Source organism: Lygodium microphyllum, chromosome 6 (assembly GCF_053477565.2).
Source record: "Lygodium microphyllum isolate KBCC chromosome 6, Lygodium_microphyllum_v1.1.10, whole genome shotgun sequence".
Classification (NCBI taxonomy): domain Eukaryota; kingdom Viridiplantae; phylum Streptophyta; class Polypodiopsida; order Schizaeales; family Lygodiaceae; genus Lygodium; species Lygodium microphyllum.
This window is the reverse complement of record NC_141140.1, coordinates 60,723,912-60,745,041: the sequence shown is the minus strand read 5'-3', so window position 1 is coordinate 60,745,041 and position 21,130 is coordinate 60,723,912. Positions and strand designations below refer to the sequence as shown.

Sequence of the window (21,130 nt, the reverse complement as noted above, 5' to 3'; positions counted from 1 at the left end):
GGTGGTCTTCCTCTTGCCTCGGCCCTTTCCAAGCGTCGAATCTCGAATGGCAATTGTTTCTTCTGCACCACTACGGCGGAATCGGCCCGACATCGTTTTCTTTCTTGCCCGCTCGCCAAGAATATTTGGTCTCTCTTGTCGCAAATCTGGCGCGCAGTGGTGGGGTCCTCACTGACTCCTTTCGATTGGGTTTTTGTGCGCCCAAAGTATCCCACACCGCCACCGTTACATATGAAGATCTTATTTCACTTTTTCAGATACTGGGGATGCTGGCACATTTGGACCACCCGAAATGCTTTTCTCTTTGATTCGGCCTCTAATGTACCGCGACATATTGCAAGGCTTAAAGGGCTCTTGCATTGGCAGCTAGATCTCATCAGGCACTCTGACTTGCTCCCTCGGGAGGATTTGCATTCCTGGCATTTGGCAATTGCCTTTGGGTCCTTGCCATGATTGGTGTAACCTTTTTAGTATACTAGTCCGGGGATTTCCCACACGTTGGCCTACGGCCCTCGTGTCTCTTGTACTCGTGTAATCATGTAATCTTGTACTTTTTTTCGTAATTAATACAATTACCTTTTACGAAAAAAAAAGAAAAAAGAGAGAGATCCATTTTCTTAGATGGACAGCCCTGTGGCACATATGATGTACTCGCAATGCCTTTATTTTTGATTCGTCATCGGGCATCCATAGGCATGTGGCCCATGTGCGTGGATTGGTCTTATGGCAAATCACTTCTATGATGTCAGCAGACATGGTCCTTCCGGACATTGCTGCTCCCTAGCTAACAATTGTTCGCTCTACTCCAGCTGTTCTTTCTGTCTGATTTATTAGAATTGGTTATGTAATAGGTTGTTTTGAGAAGCCTGCTCACATCTTGTAAATTTCTAGAGTGACAGTGTGAGAGAGATTGAGTATGCTGACCTGATGGTCTGATGTAATAGCATGTAAGAGATACAGTGAGAATGTTGACCTGGTGGTCTCATGTAAATATTTTCTACTTAATTCAATTATCTTCACGAAAGAGAGAGAGAGAGAGAGAGAGAGAGAGAGACGGGCGATGGCGGGAGGAGAGCCCGTCTGACCAGCCGCCGCCAATCTGACCTGCGGGTCGTGATAGCGACCGTTGCTGGTCGCTGCTGTCACCTGTCAGACCTGCGGGACCTGTTGGGTGTTTCGTCACGCCTATCTACTACTGTCCCGTCACTTTGCCACGTCGCAGACGCCTGCCCTGACTCGATCATCCGGCTGTCCTCTGGCCCTCCTGCTCGCGTTCGCCCATTTTTGCAGAAGGGCCGACCTGCTGTAACCCTAATCTTGACGGTTGTTAGACGAATAGAGCATCTCATCCAGGTATGCTGCATCTGCTGCCCCGCTAACCATCTGCCCTACGTCCTGCTGCTCCTGGGTGCCACTCTGCAAGCTGTGGTGCTGAGAAGGGTGAGCGAGTCTCATCATCTCGCGGTGCAAGTAGCGTCCTGCACAGTTCAGAGTGCTCTCTGGGCTACATAGAGAGAGAGAGAGAGAGAGAGAGAGAGAGAGAGAGAGAGAGAGAGAGACTTGTAGTCCTCCTTCAAGATCAAATCGTCACACGATGGCTGGTTTGGATCTGGATTTCATAGACCAAACAGTGGCAGCACTTGGCCCTGATTCTGATGCCGAGGAACCTGAGGACATGGTTCCGTGCAACGAAGAGATGCCCCCTGGTCCCGACATTCAGCCTGCGGGTAAACGTACCAAGCATACTTCGGAAGAGATAGGTGTTCCTCCGGATCGTTCCTATGCTCAGGTTGCTTCCGATCCTGTGGACTCTCAGGATGTTGACTGGGAGCATTTGCTAGAATTTGCCAACATGTTGCTTGGCGATTATGTTCAACATAATCAGGAAGCCTTTTCTAACTCAGCACTTGATGATGTTGTGGACGCCACCGTGGACCCAAAAACTGTCCTATGCTCCTTTTCAGTATTTTATGATCGCGCTGTGATACTCTTCTTCACTGGTCGAATCCCGCTGCTTTCCCGTATTCGCCAGTGGCTGCACAGTCTGCTACAAGGGGAATGTGTTGAAGAGATTTTTGTTGGCTCCCGAGGGTTTTTTGAGGTTCTGTTGAAATCAGAGACGCACCGTGCTGCTCTCCTGTCTAAACTGCCTTTATTTTTTGAACGCCGGTTGGTTCATGTGGTTCCATGGCGCCCAATGGCAGATTTTCAGCGTCTGCTGCAACGTGAATGCCCTGTGTGGGTAGAAGTGGAAAATTGCCCGGCTGTTTATTGGCCACTGTTGAAGGATGCTATGGCCGTGGTGGGCACTGTTCTAGTCCCTCCCAGTCTCCGGGCAGTGAATCGCAACCGCTTGTGTATGCTATGGGACACTGCAAGAAAAAGGCCTGCTTGGTTGCGCCTCAACTGCTCGGGCATGCATCCGTTGCTTTTTCGATTGAAATGGGGCAATTTTGCAGGGCATTGCTTTTCCTGTGGACAGTTGGGGCATTTTATGGCTGAATGCCCGGAACAGCAACATACCTCCGATGTTGGCCATGTTGCGCCGCCCATGGAAGATATGGTGTGTGATGCCCCGTCGCTGGATGCTATCCACCAGCCCTAAGTTCTGGCCAAAGGTAAACAATAGGTTTCGGGTCTGGATTCCCGCGCCACTGATTGGGTGGAAGTACGTGCAAAAAAAGGCAACAGGGTTGTTGCTGGCATGGAAAATACTGTGCCTACTACCTCACAAGATTCCATGCGTACATATATGCGCAGGAAGGAAATGTTGTCTTCCGAGCGCTCTGCTCTTGCTATGGTTTCCTCTGCCCCCCGTCATCAGCCCGCCAGAAAAATGTATTCGGATCGTCCAAAGGGTCCCCGTGCTAAGCTGGCATTTGATACCAGAGGTAACGTCATTACCCCGTGGGACCGTCGGTATCCCCGTTCCAACCCCAAGCCAGCAGATATGCCGTCTACTTCCAAATCTGGTCCTCAGAACTCTTTTGCTGTGTTGGCGGATTTCTTGGATGAGGGAGTCCTGGACATTCTTGCCGACAAAGTCAAATCGAGGCAAGCTGTGCCTCGTACCTGATTTGGTTTTAACTACACATGAAAATAGCCACGTGGAATGTGCGAGGAATTTGTTCTCGCCACAAGCAACATGCCATGTGGACTGTATTGCATGAAAATCAGTGGGATGTTCTGTGCGCTGTTGAGCACAAGAGTCACGGTGAAGCCGGAAAAGTGGTGGATTGCAATGGCTTTCGACTGTTCTATGCAGGGACACAGGCCATGCATTATTCGGGAGTGCTCATGATTGTACATGACAAATATCAGCCTATGCTTATTAAAAATGATGTTCATGGCCGCTTTTTGGTGATTGAAATTTTATTCGAAGGGGAAATCTTATGGTTACTTGGCCTCTATGCTCCGAATGATTCGTTATCTCGTCGGGAGCTTTGGCAGACTTTGCAGACCTCCTTGTCACTTGGCAGACGGGGCTTCTTCATGGGGGATTTCAATATGTGTGTGGATTCTTCCCAGTCCACATCGGAGCATTCGGTAATGGACGCGCCGGAAAGTCGTATGTGGCATGAGTTGGCTTTTGCTGTTCTTAAGCAAGATCTCTGGTCCTGGCTACACCCGTCTTCTACAGGGTTTACTTTCCATTCTGCCCAGTATGCAACAACATGGTCGCGACTGGATCGTATATATATCATGCAGAATGATGATTTTCTTCCCGAGATGCTCGACATCAAAGTGTTGTAGCAATATGCCTTGTCAGACCATTTCCCTCTGCAGCTTGAGCTGCTTGCACAACCCATTGCACCTTTCAAGCGATTTCTGGACCGATTCCCTTTGCGCTTCAACTCATCTTACCTGAAGCATGCACTCTTTCAGGGCTATATGCAGCAATTGATTGACAGATTCGTCTTGGACTTCTCTTCGTAGGGCACTGCGTCTTTTGAAAGATTGCTCTCTAATGTGTAGCGGGTTGCTCGGCAGTATGGGATTTATCATGCCTCTCTTTGTCGGCAGCGTCGCAAGGCAGTAGAGGATCTGCTGGCTTTGGTTCGTTCTCTGCTGGTGGACACTCCGGATGATGCATTCCTGCTCGCACTGGACATGCGGGTGGCTGATCTTATTAAAGCATTCCAGTTGAAATCATATCAGCAGGCCAAACTGCAACATCTGACGGAAACTTTGCAAGATAGTGCATGTCAGACCCATAAGTTCTTTCGAGCTCTCCATGCCTCTCCAGCTCGAGAAAATATGACCAGACTCGAGGATGCAGAAGGCCACCTTATCCTGGATCCGCAGACTATTGTGCATATGTGCAGGAATTATTTCCGTGACCTTCTCGGTTCCACTTCTCCACCTTCGGCCCAAATTACTCAGACCCGTTCGGCTTTTTATGACCTGGTCCGCAATCAGCTTCCGCAGGACATGCAAGCTACTGTGGAGTCCGATATTTGTGAGGCAGAGGTTATGGACGTCTTGTTACACTTGCCTAAGGATAAAAGCCCGGGTTGGGATGGTCTCACTAATGAGTTCTTTGAAGCTTTTGCTACCCAACTGGTGAAACCTTTGCAAGCTTTGTTTCAGCAGGTGTGGGAAACGGGGATCATGCCTTCCTCATGGAAAGAAGGCCTTATTAAACTGCTTCCAAAAGCTCCTTTGCCATCTAAGTTGACACAGTGGCGCCCAATTTCTTTGATGGGTTCAATGTACAAAATCTTTTCCAAAGTAATGGCGAATCGGCTCCATAAGCATCTCCCGGCCATTGTGCACCCTCTCCAGTATGGTTTCATCAAGGGCCGAAATATCCTACACAATGTCTTGAATGCTCAACTGGCAATTGATTATGCCAGGCATTCCAATCAGGAGGTCGTACTGATTCAACTGGACCTGGAAAAGGCTTTTGACTATCTGGACTGGTCTTTCGTTGCTGAACTTATGTCTGCTATGGGCTTTGGTCCGCGGATGTCTCGTCTAATATACACCATTAGCGCTGTAACATCTTCGCGGGTCATGCTGAACGGAGGTGTTACTGAGCCATTTGTCCTTGTCCGCTCTGTCAGACAAGGGTGCCCTTTGAGCCCTCTATTTTTTGCCCTTGCAACACATCCAGTTCTTTCGATGTTATCTCATATGGCAGCCTCTTCTCAGTTGGCAGGACTGTCGCTTCCTACAGGACAGCACTTCATTAGCCAATCCCTGGCAGATGATACTTTTATGATTTTGCATGCGGACAGGGATAACCTTCGAAGAGCATTGGATGTTTGGAGCCTCTTTGGTCAGGTGTCCGGCCTTCGTATCAATGCCCTCAAATCAGCCATTCTCAGCTGCACGGAGTCGGATTTGCAGTCCTTGGACTGGCAGGGTCTGGTTGTTCCTCGTGGCTCCATTGTCAGGCACCTTGGGTACCCTTTGGGTGTTGATGTTCCCCCAAAGCAGCTTCTGCAGTGGATTTCTCAGAAAATGGTGGCTAAGTTTATGTATTGGAAATCTCAAGCATGGCCTTTCCATGTTCGCCTCAAAGTGGCCCAGACTATTATGTTGCCAATGCTCACATATTTCTTGCCATTGTTGCCCTGGACTACTACAACTCTCAATGCTCTTACTCAGTCTATTCGTTTCATGCTATGGAAGAAAGACTCATTGCATGCAGGTATTTCCTGGATCTCTTGGTCGCATGCGTGCACCCCCAAACGCATGGGTGGCGGAGTTATTTTAGATGCCCAAACTCACATGCAGGCACTCCGTTGGTCGCTTTTCCGCGCCATGTGCTCGGATCATCATCCATGGGTTGATATAGCCCGTTATTTCCTTGAGGGCCATGGGCTTCTACATGGCAATACCCAAATCCGGAGTTCTTGGTGGCATGTTCTTAATGCTGATTCGCGGTTCTCCAGTTCTTCGTCGCTGCTTACTCATTTGGTGTGTTCCTGGAAACAGGTCCTCCAGAAGGCTCAGTGGCATCCAGCGGAGGATCACTTAGCTACTAACTCTTTTCAATTGGAGTTGCTGGCAGTCTCGCGTTTACTTGCATGGGAAGGTAAACAGGACCTCAGACCCCGATTCAACCGGATGGTCCGTTTGGGCTTGTCTTCAGTTGCGGATGCCACCCTTGCCAGTCGCAATGTGCTTATATCTTTTCGTACAGCTAGGAGGCTTTTCAGGATCCCTCGTGGATACCAGCCTTTATGGGAACAGCTTTTGAGGGTGCTCCAGGGCAGACAACCCTTTCTTGCCCTTGCTTCGGATCATCCCTGGCAGGATTAGGACCTACAAGGCCGGCTGACTTTAAGCAAAGCTTCTGCTAACCAAGTGTATCATATTCCGATTAAAGATCGTCAATGGCTCGCCACCAAAGCGAATGCTTTATGGGGTTTACGTAAATCCCGGTCATGGTGGAGGGAAACTGTGATGGTGGGCTGGTTGAACAAGACACCCTTCAAATGTAAAGTCTTTCTTTGGAGAATGATGATTGGTGGTCTTCCGCTTGCTTCGGCTCTTTCCAAGCGACGAATCTCCAATGGCCACTGTTTCTTTTGCACCACTGCTGTGGAATCCGCCCGCCACCGATTTATTTCTTGCCCCATCGCAAAGAAAGTCTGGTTATTTTTGTCGGCTGTTTGGCAAGGAGTGGTTGGTTTCACCCTGCGCCCCCTTGATTGGGTTTTCGGGCAGCCCAAATACCCTGCTCCTGCACAGCCACATATGAAGCTCGTGTTTCATTTTCTTCGATATTGGGGCTGCTGGCATAACTGGACCATCCGGTATGCTTTTCTTTTTGACTCCGCCTATAATATTCATGCCGCATATTGCGAGGCTTAAGGGCCTCTTGTATTGGCAGTTGGATCTTCTCCGGCATTCTGATTTGCTCTCTAGGGAGGACTTACGTCCCTGGCATATGGCAATTTCCTCTGCATCTTTGCCATGACGTTGTAACTTGTAGTACTTAGAACCTCTTCACATGATGACTTAGATTGTCGTCATGTATCTTGTAATCAAGTAATCTTGTACTTTTTTCGTAATTATTACAATTACCTTTTACGAAAAAGAGAGAGAGAGAGAGAGAGAGAGAGAGAGAGAGAGAGAGAGAGACGGTAGCGAAGAGAGATGGCGTCGTGGACCTGCCCTGCCTCCGCTGCTGCATCGACCTGATGCTTGGTCTGCTGGCCGTGTCTAGTGCTGCCTCCCCTGTGATCTAGCGACTTCCTGTGAAGACAAGTAGACCTGTGGGCCAGAAGTTTTGCCCGCCATCTGAGGTCGTGTTTGCTCCATCTCGTTGGCCTGATACCTTGATGTCTTGCCCCAGGCAGTCCCGCCCTGACACCCTGTTGTGCTATCTTGCCCCGACACTCTGCTCTGCACTGGCCATCGCTGCGCCAATCTTCCTGTGCCCATCTGCCCTGGGAGCTGGCCTTTGTTCCTGCGACTGTTGACAGGCTTGAAGGTCGTCTTACTTGCAGATCGTGGCTCTGTATCTGACCTGCACAAGGTCTGTTCGTGGCATCCTGCTTTGCTTTCGGGCAGACTGTGGCAGCAGAGAGAGAGAGAGAGCGCCCTGCAAATAGCTTCAGATCTCTTGTTAAAGTGGTGATACAACATGGCTGGTCTGGACATGGCCTTTATTGACCAAACGGTGGCAGCCCTTGGTCCGGATTCTGAAACAGAGGAACCAGAGGATATGGTTCCTTGCACAGAGGAGATCCCACCTGGTCCTGACTTCCAGCCTGGGGGCAAACGCACCAAGCATACTTCGGAAGATACAATGGATCATCAGGATCATCAGGAACGTTTCTTATGCTCAGGTTGCTTCTGATTCTGTGGATTCTTAGGATGTTGACTGGGAGCATTTGTTGGAGTTTGCCAACACTCTGCTTGGTGATTATGTTCAACATAATCATGAAGCGTTTTCTGACTCTGAAATTGAAGATGTTCTGGAAGCCATTGTGGATCCTAAAAATGTTTTACACTCATTCTCAGTGTTTTATGAACGTGCTGTTATACTCTTTTTCACTGGTAGGATCCCAGTGCTTTCCTATATTTGCTAGTGGCTGCAAAGTCTACTACAAGGGGAGTGTGTTGAAGAGATTTTTGTTGGGTCCCGAGGCTTTTATGAGGTGTTGTTGAAATCCGAGAAGCATCGTGCCGATTTGCTGACTAAACTGCCATTGTTCTTTGATCACCGTTTGGTCCATGTTGTGCCATGGCGCCCAATGGCAGATTTTCAGCGCTTGCTTCAACACGAATGCCCGATGTGGGTTGAAGTGGAAAACTGTCCGGCTGTCTATTGGCCATTGTTAAAGGATACCATGGCCGTTGTGGGCACTGTTTTGGTTCCCTCGGGCCTAAGGGCTATGAATTGTAACCGTTTGTGTATGTTATGGGACACTGCTCGGAAAAGGCCTGCTTGGTTATATCTTAATTGCTCTGGCATGCATCCTTTGCACTTTCGTTTGAAATGGGGTAACTATGTAGGGCATTGTTTTTCGTGTGGAAAATTGGGGCATTTTATGGCCGAATGTTCAGCGAAGCAACCGACTTCAGATGCTGAGCATGTTTTGCCTCCCATGGAAGATATGGTGCTTGATGCTCCGTCACAGGATGCGACCCAGCCACCTAAAGTTTTGGATAAAGACAAACGACATGCTTTGGGTTTGGATTCCCGTGACAATGACTGGGTAGATGTATGTGCTAAAAAAGGTAAAAGGTTTAATGCTGGCATGGTAGATATTGTGCCTAATGCTTCACAAGATTCCTTGCGTACTTATATGCGCAGGAAAGACTTGTTGTCTTCAGAGCACACTACTCATGCTATGGTTTCTTCTGCTCCTCGCAATCAGCCTACTAGGAAAGTATATACAGATGGTCTGAAGAGCCCACCTGCTAAGTTGGCTTTTGATGCTAGAGGTAACGTGATTACCCCATAAGCACACCAGAATAATGCATGGCATGTGTCCTTGCATAAAACAAACGAAACCCATGGCAATCCACAACTTTTCCTGCTTCACCGTGACTCTTGTGCTCAACAACACACAAGACATCCCATTGATTCTCATGCAATAAACTCCACATGGCATGCTGCTTATTACGAGAAGAAATGCCTCGCACATTCCACGTGGCTATCTTCATGTGTATTCAAAAAAGAAAATCAGGAACGAGGCAAAGCTTGTCTCGATTTAACCTTTTCTACTAGAATGTCAAGGACTCCCTCATCCAAAAAATCAGCTAACACAGCAAAAGAGTTCTGACGGCTAGATTTAGAGGTAGACGGTGTATCCACTGTCTTGGGAATGGAACGGGGTACATGAGAAATATCAGCCTGTTCTTATTAAAAATGATGTATATGATCGTTTTGTGGTGATTGAAGTTTTATTTAAAGGAGAGATCTTATGGTTACTTGGGCTCTATGCTCCAAATGACCCTTTATCCTGTCGGGATCTTTGAAGTACTTTGCAGAGCTCCTTGTGACTTGGCAGACAGGGTTTTTTGATGGGGGATTTTAATATGTGTGTTGATCCTTCAGAGTCCACATCAGAGCATTCGGTGATGGATGCTCCGGAAAGCCGTGTGTGGAATGCGTTTGCTCTTGCCGTACTTAAGCAAGATCTCTGGTCATGGCTACATTATTTTTCTACAAGGTTTACTTTTCATTCTGCGCAGTATACAACTACATGGTCGCGGTTGGACCACATGTACATCATGCAGGATGATGTTTTTCTTCCTAAGATGCTCGAAATGAAAGTGCTGCAGCAATATGCCTTGTCGGACCATTTTCCTCTATAGCTTGAGATGCTTGTACAACCCATTGTACCTTTTAAGCAATTTCTGGATAGACTCCCTTTGCGCTTCAACTCGTCTTATTTGAAGCATTCAATCTTTCAGGTTTATATGGAGTAATTGATTGATAGATTTTTATTGGACTTCTTCTCTGAGGGCAATGCTTCTTTTGAACGATTGCTTGCTAATGTGCAGCGGGTTGTTCGGTAGTATGGGATCCATCATGCCTCTCTTTGTCGGCGGTGTCGACAAGCAGCGGAGGAATTACTGGCTTTGGTTCGTTCTCTACTGGTGGAGACACTAGGTGATGTATTTCTGCTGCCATTGGTTATGCGTTTGGCTGATCTTATTAAAGAGTTTCAGTTGAAATCTTATCAGCAGGCCAAATTGCAAAATTTGACTAAGAAGTTGCAAGATAGTGCTTGTCAGAATATAAGTTCTTTCGAGCTCTCCATGTATCTCCTGCTCGAGAGAATATGACTAGACTCCAGGATGCAGAAGGTCAAATGGTTATTGATCCTCAGACTATTGTGAATATGTGTAGGAATTATTTTCTAGACCTTCTTGGTTCTACTCCTTCACCTTCTGACCAAGTTTTCTATGATTTGGTCCGCAATCAGGTTCCACATGACATGCAAACTACTTTGGAGACAGATATTCGTGAGGCAAAGGTTATGGATGTTTTGTTACACTTGCCCAAGGATAAAAGTCCCGGTTCGGATGGTCTCACCAATGAATTCTTTGAGGTTTTTGCTACCCGACTGGTGAAACCATTGACGGCTATGTTTCAGCACGTTTGGGAAATGGGGTTTATGCATTCCTTATGGAAAGAAGGACTTATCAAATTGCTTCCAAAAGTTCCTTCGTCGTCTATGTTGAAACATTGGCGACCAATTTCTTTGATGGGTTCTATGTATAAAATCTTTTCCAAAGTGATGGCAAATCGGCTCCAAAGCATCTTCATGCCATTGTGCATTCTCTTCAATATGGTTTCATTCAGGGCCGGAACATTCTGCGTAATGTCTTAAATGTGCAAATGGCTATTGACTATGCAAGGCACTCTAATCAGGAGGTGGTATTGATTCAATTGGACCTGGAAAAGGCTTTTGATTATTTAGACTGGTCTTTCATTGCAGAACTTATGTCTACTATGGTCTTTGGTACTCGGATGTCTCGTTTGATCTACACCATTAGTACTGTGGCTTCTTCGCGAGTTATGTTGAATGGTATTGCCCTTTGAGCCCTCTCTTTTTTGCCCTTGTGACTCATCCGGTTTTTTCGATGTTAGCTCATATGGCAGCTTCTACTCAGTTGTCTGGATTGTCTCTTCCTTTTGAACAACACTTCATTAGTCAATCCTTGGCTGATGACAGCTTTATGATTTTGCGTGCGGACAAGGATAAGCTTCACAAAGCATTAGATGTTTGGACTCTCTTTGGTCATGCTTCTGGTCTTCATATCAATGCTTTGAAATCAACCATTCTCAGTTGCACGGAGTAAGATTTGCAGTCATTGGATTGGCAAGGAATGGTTGTTCCCCGTGGTTCCATTGTCAGGCATCTTGAATACCCTTTGGGTGTTGATGTTCGGCCAAAGCAACTACTAGAGTGGATTTCACAGTGCAACTAAGTTTTTGTATTGGAAGTCTAAGGCTTGGCCCTTCCATGTTCGCCTCAAAGTGACTCAGACAATTATGTTGCCAATGCTCACATATTTCTTGCCATTGCTGCCTTGGACTACTACTACATTGAATGCTTTTACTCAATACATTCGTTTCATGTTATGGAAGAACTCCTTGCATACAGGCATTTCATGGATTTCTTGGTCACATGCATGTACCCCCAAACGCATGGGTGGTGGGGCTATTTTGGATGCCGAAACTCATATGCTGGCACTCCGTTGGTCTCTTTTTCGTGCCACGTGCTTGGATCATCACCCGTGGGTATTTATAGCCCGTTATTTTCTTGAGGATCATGGGCTTGTGCATGGTAATACCCGAATTCGGAGCTCCTGGTGGCATGTTCTTAATGTAGACTCTCGGTTTTCTTGTCCTTCATCATCCCTGCTTGCTCATTTGGTATGTTCCTGGAAATTGGTTCTCCAGAAGGCTCAGTGGCATACAATGGAGGACCGCTTAACTACTAACTCTTTTCAAGTGGAATTGTTGGCAGCCTCGCGATTACTTTCTTAGGAAGGCAAACATGAGCTCAGACCAAAATTTAACCGCATGGCACGTTTGGGCTTGACTTCAGTTTTGCAGATGCCACCCTTGCCAGTCGCAATGTGTTAATATCGTTTCGTACAACCAGGAGGCTTTTCAGGATCCTTCGTGGATACCGTGATTTATGAGGACAGCTTTTGATGGTGCTCCAGAGCAGACAACCCTTTCTTGCCCTTGATTCGGATCGTCACTGGTAGGACTGGGACCTTGCAGGCAGGTTGAATTTGGAAAAGGCCTCAGTTAACCAAGTGTATCATCTTCTGATTAAAGATCATCAATGGCTGGTTACTAAAGCTAATACTGTATGGGGATTGCGTAAATCTCAGTCGTGGAGGAAGGTAACTATGATGGAGGGCTGGTTGAACAAGACACCTTTCAAATGCAAGGTCTTTCTTTGGAGGGTGATGATTGGTGGTCTTCCTCTTGCTTCAGCTCTTTCCAAGCGTCGAATCTTCAACGGCAATTGTTTCTTTTGCACCACCAGTGTGAAATTGACCCGTCATCGATTTATTTCTTGCTCTCTCGCTAAGAAAATTTGGTCACTCTTGTCAGTGGTTTGGCGAGCAGTGGTTGGTTTCTTGCTAAGCCCTTTTGATTGGGTTTTTATGCCGCCTAAATACCCCACACCGGCACAGTCGCATATGAAGATCTTTGTCACAACTCTATAGAAACAGAATTTGTATTCTTTTTCATTAATTTGTCTATATAATGATTTATTAAATTTGTTTCCTTTGCACTAATTAGATATAAAGAAAAGTGCATTGGAGCTGGCCACTGATGAGTGGTCACAGGTTATGGTGGACCCACGCGGTGGGTTAGAGAAAAGATAGTTCACACTTTCACCTATATTGCCCGATTGGGCGCCTGTGACCAGAACTCACGCATATCAGGGTTAGACTCGCACACAGAAAGGATTGATGCCTTGAAGTGTGAGCTAGATCCGCCGCCAGAACAGATAGTTACAATCAACAAGATGGCATGATCATGAAATGCTTGTATAATGTGCATGTGTGGGCTGAAAGCTTGAAATGCACATTTCTTTGCATAGGAAAGTCACATGAAGATTTTGATACCGTTTTTGCGATGTACATGGAAAAAGCTTTCATATGATACCCATATTGGGAGGGTCCCTAAATTTTAGGAGCCTCGAATTAGCCTAAAAATGCTAGTCCTAAAAAATAGGGATGTCATTCTAAAATTAGTAAATTCTGTACTCTGACTGTGCTTACTAAATTTGGTTGTTTCTATTCTTGACAGTACTCAGCCCAAAAAGGAAGACTATAGAGAAGAGACAAGTGTCAAGACACTTGTCACATAAGTTTCCAAGTGTTCCACCACTTGTCACATCTCATGACATGTGGCTGGACACTTGTCTTGTGCTACTCCACTTTCCCCTTTTGTACTAGCTCTTCCCTCTCCTATAAATAAGAGCTCGTTTTTCTTCATTCATCATCATTTTTCTTTGCTGTAAACTCATGTACAGCACCTACAGATAGCCAAAAACTGGCCCCATCCATTCCCATCATCATTCCCCACTTCTCCATTATCAAATTCCTCCATATTCCCTCTTCTATCACTGCTGTTTCACAGGACAACAAGCCTGTAAATTCATTACAACACCTTCTTCTCGAGCTCTTTCTTTCATTTTAGTAACAAGAAGCAAGCCCTATCCATATACTGCTAATCAACGATGAAGAAAGGCTGTTTTCCCCTCTTTCTTCTCTCATACTGTAAAGAAATCAGTTCCTATCATTGCATAATAGATAATACATGTGTGTTTGTACATCTTTGCATGATTTTGTGAGAGTGAGAATTACTTCTTCTCACTCTCAGGTTGATTGTAACTGAGCTCTTCCCTAAGGGACTTGGGTTGAGCAGAAATACATTCCTTTGGGGGGGGGGGGGGGGGGGGGTTTACCCATCTTCAACCCTCAATCTTGTCTGCATTACTTTTACATTTTCATGGCTGTAATTTTGTGAGTAATTTTCATTTTCAGCTTTAAGTGTTCATTCTCTTTTATATTAAATCTCGAAAACAAGCGAATATCATAATTGTTAAGCATATTACGTTGTTCGGGGCATTTACAGTGGTATCAGAGCTTTGGCTCGATCCTGATCCCAACAGTGGTAGTGCTTACAATTATAAGTCTGTTTGTTTTCAGCCCTTGCATTGAGTGCTTGAGCATATTTTTCTTAGAGTCTCAATGGATCAGTCGAGTGCTATCCTTCAAGCCATTCAAAGTCTTAGAGAGGAGAATCAGTAAATTCATGAGTAACTTCTCAAACTAGATAAAGTTGAGAATCCCAAAGAATTCAAGGAAAGAAGCCCATCTGCTTTAAGGAGACAAAGCCATACCAATGAAAGGAGCCGATCAAGAAGTCCAATTACTTCTAAGAGGCAGTCCCATTCTACTTCAAGAGAAAGAAAGAGATCGCGTCGAAGCTCATCCTCTTCTTCAAAGTCATCTGGCGCCTACTCTGATGGACCCTCTTCTAGTGAGGAAGAGTCACACCCTTCTCGTGGAAGACCTCATCATCGTCAAAGGTGTCGACATTCTTCACCCTCGTTTCCAACTTCATCCCCATCAAGCACTTCATCATCTTCAACCTCAAGATCCGGGCATGGACGAAGGTATAAGAAGAAGAAGAAGACTAAGTTACTATCTCAACTTGAAAAGAAGATCAAGTTCATCTCAAGGAACTCATTGACCATGCTGAGACATGGGAAATGGAGCACAATGGCAACAAATCATTCCAAAAGAATGATAAGAGAGTAGCTGATGATGAGTATTCAGCCCTAAATGAAGGACAAAAACAACGGCAAAAGCAGCCATCAAATCAAAAGAAGATGAAGCCCTATGCACCTCCTAATGCTCCTCAATTTCACTCCAATCTATACCCACAAGCAAAGCAACTTTCTGAAGAAGAAAAGCAGCGCTTCATGAAAGAAGGGAAGTGCTTTAAATGTGGACAAACAGGCCACATAGCGAAGCAATGTCCAAACAAAGGACAAAGCAAGGTTTCTGACAACAAGCCTAAGTCGCCAGTGAAAATCAATGCTATGAGTGATGTAGTTGCAAACACAACTCACACTCCAGAGATGCGCAAATTATTAAAAGCTTGGGGACAGTTGCAAGGTAAGCAAGCACTATTCTTGATAGATCTTGGGATGAATGAAAATGTCATTTCCTTGCAATTAGCTAAAGAGCTTGGATTAAAGAATGAAGAGATGGACACTCTGGCAGAAGTTCGCCAAGCTTTAAATGCCGATGAAGGTGACACAGTGAAGACTGTGACACCCTATATTGGCAAGCTCAAGTTTCAAATTAAAGGCTACAGTGACGAAGATATCTTCTGTATTGGAGACCTTGATGGTTGTGATGTGATTCTTGGCATGCCTTGGAATCATAGAGTAGATTCAACCATCTTCTCTCAGAAAAAGAAGGTAGAACTCACCAACAAAGGCAAGAAGTACGAGATCCAAGCTGGAGTTTCTGGAGACACCATACCTATGCTCTTGGAAAAGTATAAAGATTGTTTTTCGGAAGATCTTCCTTATTAGCTTCCCCTAAAAAGGCCAGAAGACCATCATATTGATATTATTCCGGTTAGTTCTCCTCCTAATATAGCACCATACCGTGTGAGCCGTCCTCAACAAGAAGAAATCAGAAAGCAAGTCGAAGATCTACTCAACCGTGGGCTTATTAGGCCAAGTAGCTCACCATTTTGTTCACCTGTTCTTCTTGTTCAAAAGAAAGATGGCACATTCAGGATGCGCATTGATTATCGAGCCCTCAACAAAATCACTGTCAAAAATCGGTTTCCTATTCTCGGAATTGATGACATTTTGGATCGTCTAGGAGGCTCAAAGGTTTTCAGCTGCATTGATCTGAAGAGTGATTATCATCAAATTAGGGCAATACCACAAGATGTACACAAAACTGCTTTCCGCACTTCATACGGTCTTTATGAATTCTTGGTGGTTCCTTTTGGATTAACCAATGCACCAGCCACCTTTAATGGAATGATGGAGCACATCTTTAGAGAGCATTGACAATATGTCGGTACTTTCTTTGATGATATTCTTGTCTTTAGCAAGAATGAAGAGGAGCATCATCAGCACTGGGAGATTGTTCTACAATTACTTCAACAAAATCAACTCTTGGTGAATGGTAAAAAGAGTGAATTTTTCATGCATAAAATAAATTACCTTGGGCATGTCATCTCTTCTGAAGGGATTCAGGTGGATCCTGAAAAGATCAAGGTAATCCAAGAATGACCTCATCTTCATGATGTACATGAGGTGTGATTGTTTCTTGGCTTATGCTCTTATTACCGCCGCTTCATCAAGCATTTTGCATATATGGCTTCTCCACTTCATGACCTTACAAAGAAGAAGACCTCTTTCCAATGGAAGGAAAAAGAGAAGGCAGCCTTCACAAGGTTGAAAACAGCTCTTACTTTTGGACCTGTTCTTATCATTCCAGATTTGGTAAAACCATTTGTGGTGGAAGCAGATGCTTGCGGTGATTGTATTGGTGCAGTGCTAAATCAAGAAGGCCGTCTAAATGATGTGGAGAAAAGCAAGGAGGTTCTCATCCAGATTATTCTATCAAAGACGGTTACCTTCTCATGAACAATTGCCTTTGTGTCACTCTTCCTGTTCGACAAAAGGTGCTTAAAGAAAGTCATGAATCCCCTTATGCAGGGCAACTTGAGCTTCCTGCTCATTGGAAAATACACAATGCTTTTCATGTAAGTTTGCTAAAACCTTACATAGGACCAAAACCAAAGGAATCCATTACTGAAGATCCCCCAGAAGTTGAAGAAACAGAGCAACTCTTGGAACCTGAATAGATTTTGTTTCACAAGGATCGAACCACGAGAAGTTGCCTTGTGACACGAAAATTCTTACTAAAATTCAAGAATCTACCCTCAACAGATGCACAGTGGGTAGATGAAAAATTCATGAAGAATTACCCAGACATTCTTCAGCCATATCAAGAAGCTTTTCAGTTGAGGACAGCTGAATAAAAGCCAGAGGGCTGTCACAACTCTATAGAAACAGAATTTGTATCATTTTTCATTAATTTGTCTATATAATGATTTATTAAATTCGTTTCCTTTGCACTAATTAGATATAAAGAAAAGTGCATTGGAGCTGGCCACTGATGAGTGGTCACAGGTTATGGTGGACCCACGCAGTGGGTTAGAGAAAAGATAATTCACACTTCCACCTATATGGCCCGATTGGGCGCCTGTGACCAGAACTCACGCATATCAGGATTAGACTCGCACACAGAAAGGATTGATGCCTTGAAGTGTGGGCTAGATCAGCCGCCAGAACGGACAGTTACAATCAACAAGATGGCATGATCATGAAATGCTTGTACAATGTGCATGTGTGGGCTGAAAGCTTGAAATGTACATTTCTTTGCATAGGAAAGTCACATGAAGATTCTGATACCGTTTTTGCGATGTACACGGAAAAAGCTTTCATATGACACCCATATTGGGAGGGTCCCTAAATTTTAGGAGCCTCGAATTAGCCTAAAAATGCTAGTCCTAAAAAATAGGGATATCATTCTAAAAATAGTAAATTCTGTACTCTGACTGTGCTTACTAAATTTGGTTGTTTCTATTCTTGACAATATTCAGCCCAAAAAGGAAGGCCTTAGAGAAGAGACAAGTGTCAAGACACTTGTCACACAAGTTTCCAAGTGTCCCACCACTTGTCACATCTCATGACATGTGGTTGGACACTTGTCTTGTGCTACTCCACTTTCCCCTTTTGTACTAGCTCTTCCCTCTCCTATAAATAAGAGCTCGTTTTTCTTCATTCAGCATCATTTTTCTTTGCTGTAAACTCATGTGCAACACCCACAGATAGCCAGAAACTGGCCCCATCCATTCCCATCATCATCCCCCACTTCTCCATTATCAAATTCCTCCATATTCCCTCTTCTATCACTGCTGTTTCACAGGACAACAAGCCTGTAAATTCATTACAACACCTTCTTCTCGAGCTCTTTCTTCCATTTTAGTAACAAGAAGCAAGCCCTATCCATATATTGCTAATCAACGATGAAGAAAGGCTGATTTTCCCTCTTTCTTCTCTCACACTGTAAAGAAATCAGTTCTTATCATTGCATAATAGATAATGCATGTGTGTTTGTACATCTTTGCATGATCTTGTGAGAGTGAGAATTACTTCTCCTCACTCTCAGGTTGAATGCAACTGAGCTCTTCCCTAAGGGACTTGGGTTGAGCAGAAATACACTCCTTCGAGGGGGGGGTTGCCCATCTTCAACCCTCAATCTTGTCTGCATTACTTTTACATTTTCATGGCTGTAATTTTGTGAGTAATTTTCATTTTCAGCTTTAAGTGTTCATTCTCTTTTATATTAAATCTCGAAAACAAGCGAATATCATAATTGTGAAGCATACTACGTTGTTCGGGGCGTTTACAATCTTGTTTCACTTTCTTAGATACTGGGGTTGCTGGCACAATTGGACCATTCAAAATGCTTTTCTTTTTGATTTAGCCTCTAATGTTCAAGGACATATTGCTAGGCTTAAAGGTCTCTTGCATTGGCAGATAGATCTTATTCGGCACTCTGACTTACTTCGTCGGTAGGACTTACTTCCCTGGCATATGGCAATTTCCTCTGCGTCTTTGCTATGACTTTTGTAACTCTTTTGTCGTTTAGTACTTTATAAATATAACATCCATTACGAAAAAAAAAGAGACAGAGAGAGAGAGTGAGAGAGTTATATTAATGTCCATTGTCTACAAAAGGTCAAATCAGCCTTTGAGACCGAAATGTTACATTCGAGAAGTCTAGAAATTTCCCATGTCCCAAAAAAGCTGTCATCTAATGCTATGACTAACTAAATGGAGAATAAATACGGAACAATACATAGCTGATGAGTAAGAATGATGTCTAATCGAAATACAATGTGGAATTGCTTAGGAGGCACTCATCCCAAGATGTCTCTCATGGCTCTATCTAACATAGAGAGACTGAATCGGCGAGGTAGGGTTCCCTTGTGGCAGTATAGGATTCTCTATGACTAGATGCTTCCTGCAAGGGCATGGACCAGTTGGGCATGGGTGATGGGCTCTGCACCTTTATGTGGCTGTGTCTAGGGTAGTCCTGCATGGTGGGGGTGTCGGTCGGCGAACGGATAATGGCTTTGTAGTGGAGGAAGTGGTTGATGCTTTGTAGGGCTTTGTGAGTGCATGCTGGTGTGTGGCTCCATGTCTTTGTTGCTAGGTTTGTAAGAGGTGCTCTTTGCGGTGGCGTAGCTCTAGTAAGAAGAGCTTAAGTCATCTTTGATATGGGAAATCCATAACCCTGGATAGGGCCCAAATCCCAAATCCCTCTCTGAACAAGCAATGGAAGTGCCCTTGGATCTTGTAGTACAGTGGGTATCTACATAAGTAGTGCTTCTTTGTCTCTGGCTTGAGGTGACAAAGTTGGCAAATCTTGTCCTCTGGGGGGAGGGAGTTTGTGCGGTATCTACCTACTATCTCAATCTGGAGGGCTGGTGTGAGGAGGTACGGGGTTGTCCAATGGTGCATCGTACAACATGAGATAGATGTGCATCCATGTACATTGGGTGGACAACAAAGCCATTTGGCTATATGTGTACAAGCTCCTTCCGATAGAAAGCTATTTTTGTCCCTAGATCTCTGGTAGGTGTCACCCATGCCATGGTTGTGTGTGTTTGAATAATGTCCATCTTGATGATGCGGTTCAGCTCCTCTCGGCTGAGTTCCAGGTGAGGGCAATTGAAGCTATATTGTAGTGGTGGGAGGTGATCCATGTGCCACTATGGGTGGTGCTTCCATCTTTGCTTTGATGATCTCATGTGGTATTGAGGGTTTACTTTGAATCATTTGTGAAATCATTAGTACTGGGGGGTCTCTCCATCTACTCCCACCTCTCATATATCTCCTCCCCCTTGGGTAGTGGCTGATCCTGCTTGACTCTCCTTGTGTGGTAGAGGCTCGATCCCCAAATGGGGGGTCCTGTACAGAAGTGTTGGTGTGACCAAAGTGTCGAATAGCTAGAGCTTCGTTTGAGATTCCTAGATTTGTATACTTGCGCATTGGCTCTCTATCAATCCTCGAGCCGCATAGCCTCATGTCAATCTATCCTTTACTACTCTCCTCAAAGTAGATCTTGGCCCTAAAAAAGTAATTGCCATGTCAACATAACTTTGGACCACCTCCACTATCTCCTCTCCACATGTGAATTGGGATACTGATCGCTGAATCCACTAGGAGGAAGTGTTGAACACCATAACCTTGGTTTCCCATGGCTCACTATGGGTTCCTTGTCTTGACAGAAGGCCTGTAGTGCATCTAAGTTACGTTACAATCCCCTCCCCTCCAAGTCCATTAATATAGTTTGATATCTCATCAATATAAAGGCTGAAAAGAGTAGATGAGAGTGGTCATTCTTGTTTCACCCAATGGCAATGGTGATCTCCTTTGATAGTCCTAGTCCTAGTGCTCGTACTCGTCCTGTAACAAATGCATATAGTGCTACTATCCCCCTCCATTGGTACCTGTAGCTCCTGCAATCTTTGCATGAGCCTAGCGTGTGGTATTATGTCAAAAAACCTTATGGAAATCCACAAAGCAGCAATATACTCGCCTCCCTTGTGCCTTGCTCTCCTTGATGATGGCTTGGAGTTTGAGGATATGATCAAGAGTGGAGTAACTCCTCCTAAACCCTACCTATCCACATGCGCGATGTTGGTGCTTCTCTGCCCATTTGCATAGCTCATGCCCTAGTATCGATCCATAAAGCTTGGCTAGCATATGGCCAACCATGACTGTCCAATAGTTTGTAGGAACCATGGGGTCTCTAGCTTTCAAGATTGGTATTGTACTATTAGCTAACCAACTAGTAGGGAAGCCTTCAGACAAGGTTGAATAGGTGGGCCAGAAGAGGTGCTAGGATATCTTTGGCATGTGATATTTACTTTGATACTACTCCATCATGGTCTTGGGCCCAACCGTTCTGGAGCCTATCAATGGCATTGGCATCACGATCCCTCGCGGTGTTTAAGAAGGTGGATGATGTGGGTTTGTCCTCTAGTGGTTGGGGCAATGGGGGT

The 21,130-nt window shown here is 45.0% G+C and overlaps 1 protein-coding gene across 1 annotated transcript in view; it reads left to right on the top strand.

Moving 5' to 3' along the window:
• Nucleotides 1-21,130, top strand: part of LOC148034619 (uncharacterized) — a 143,646-nt gene that overhangs the window by 99,070 nt on the left and 23,446 nt on the right. The window lies entirely within an intron of this gene.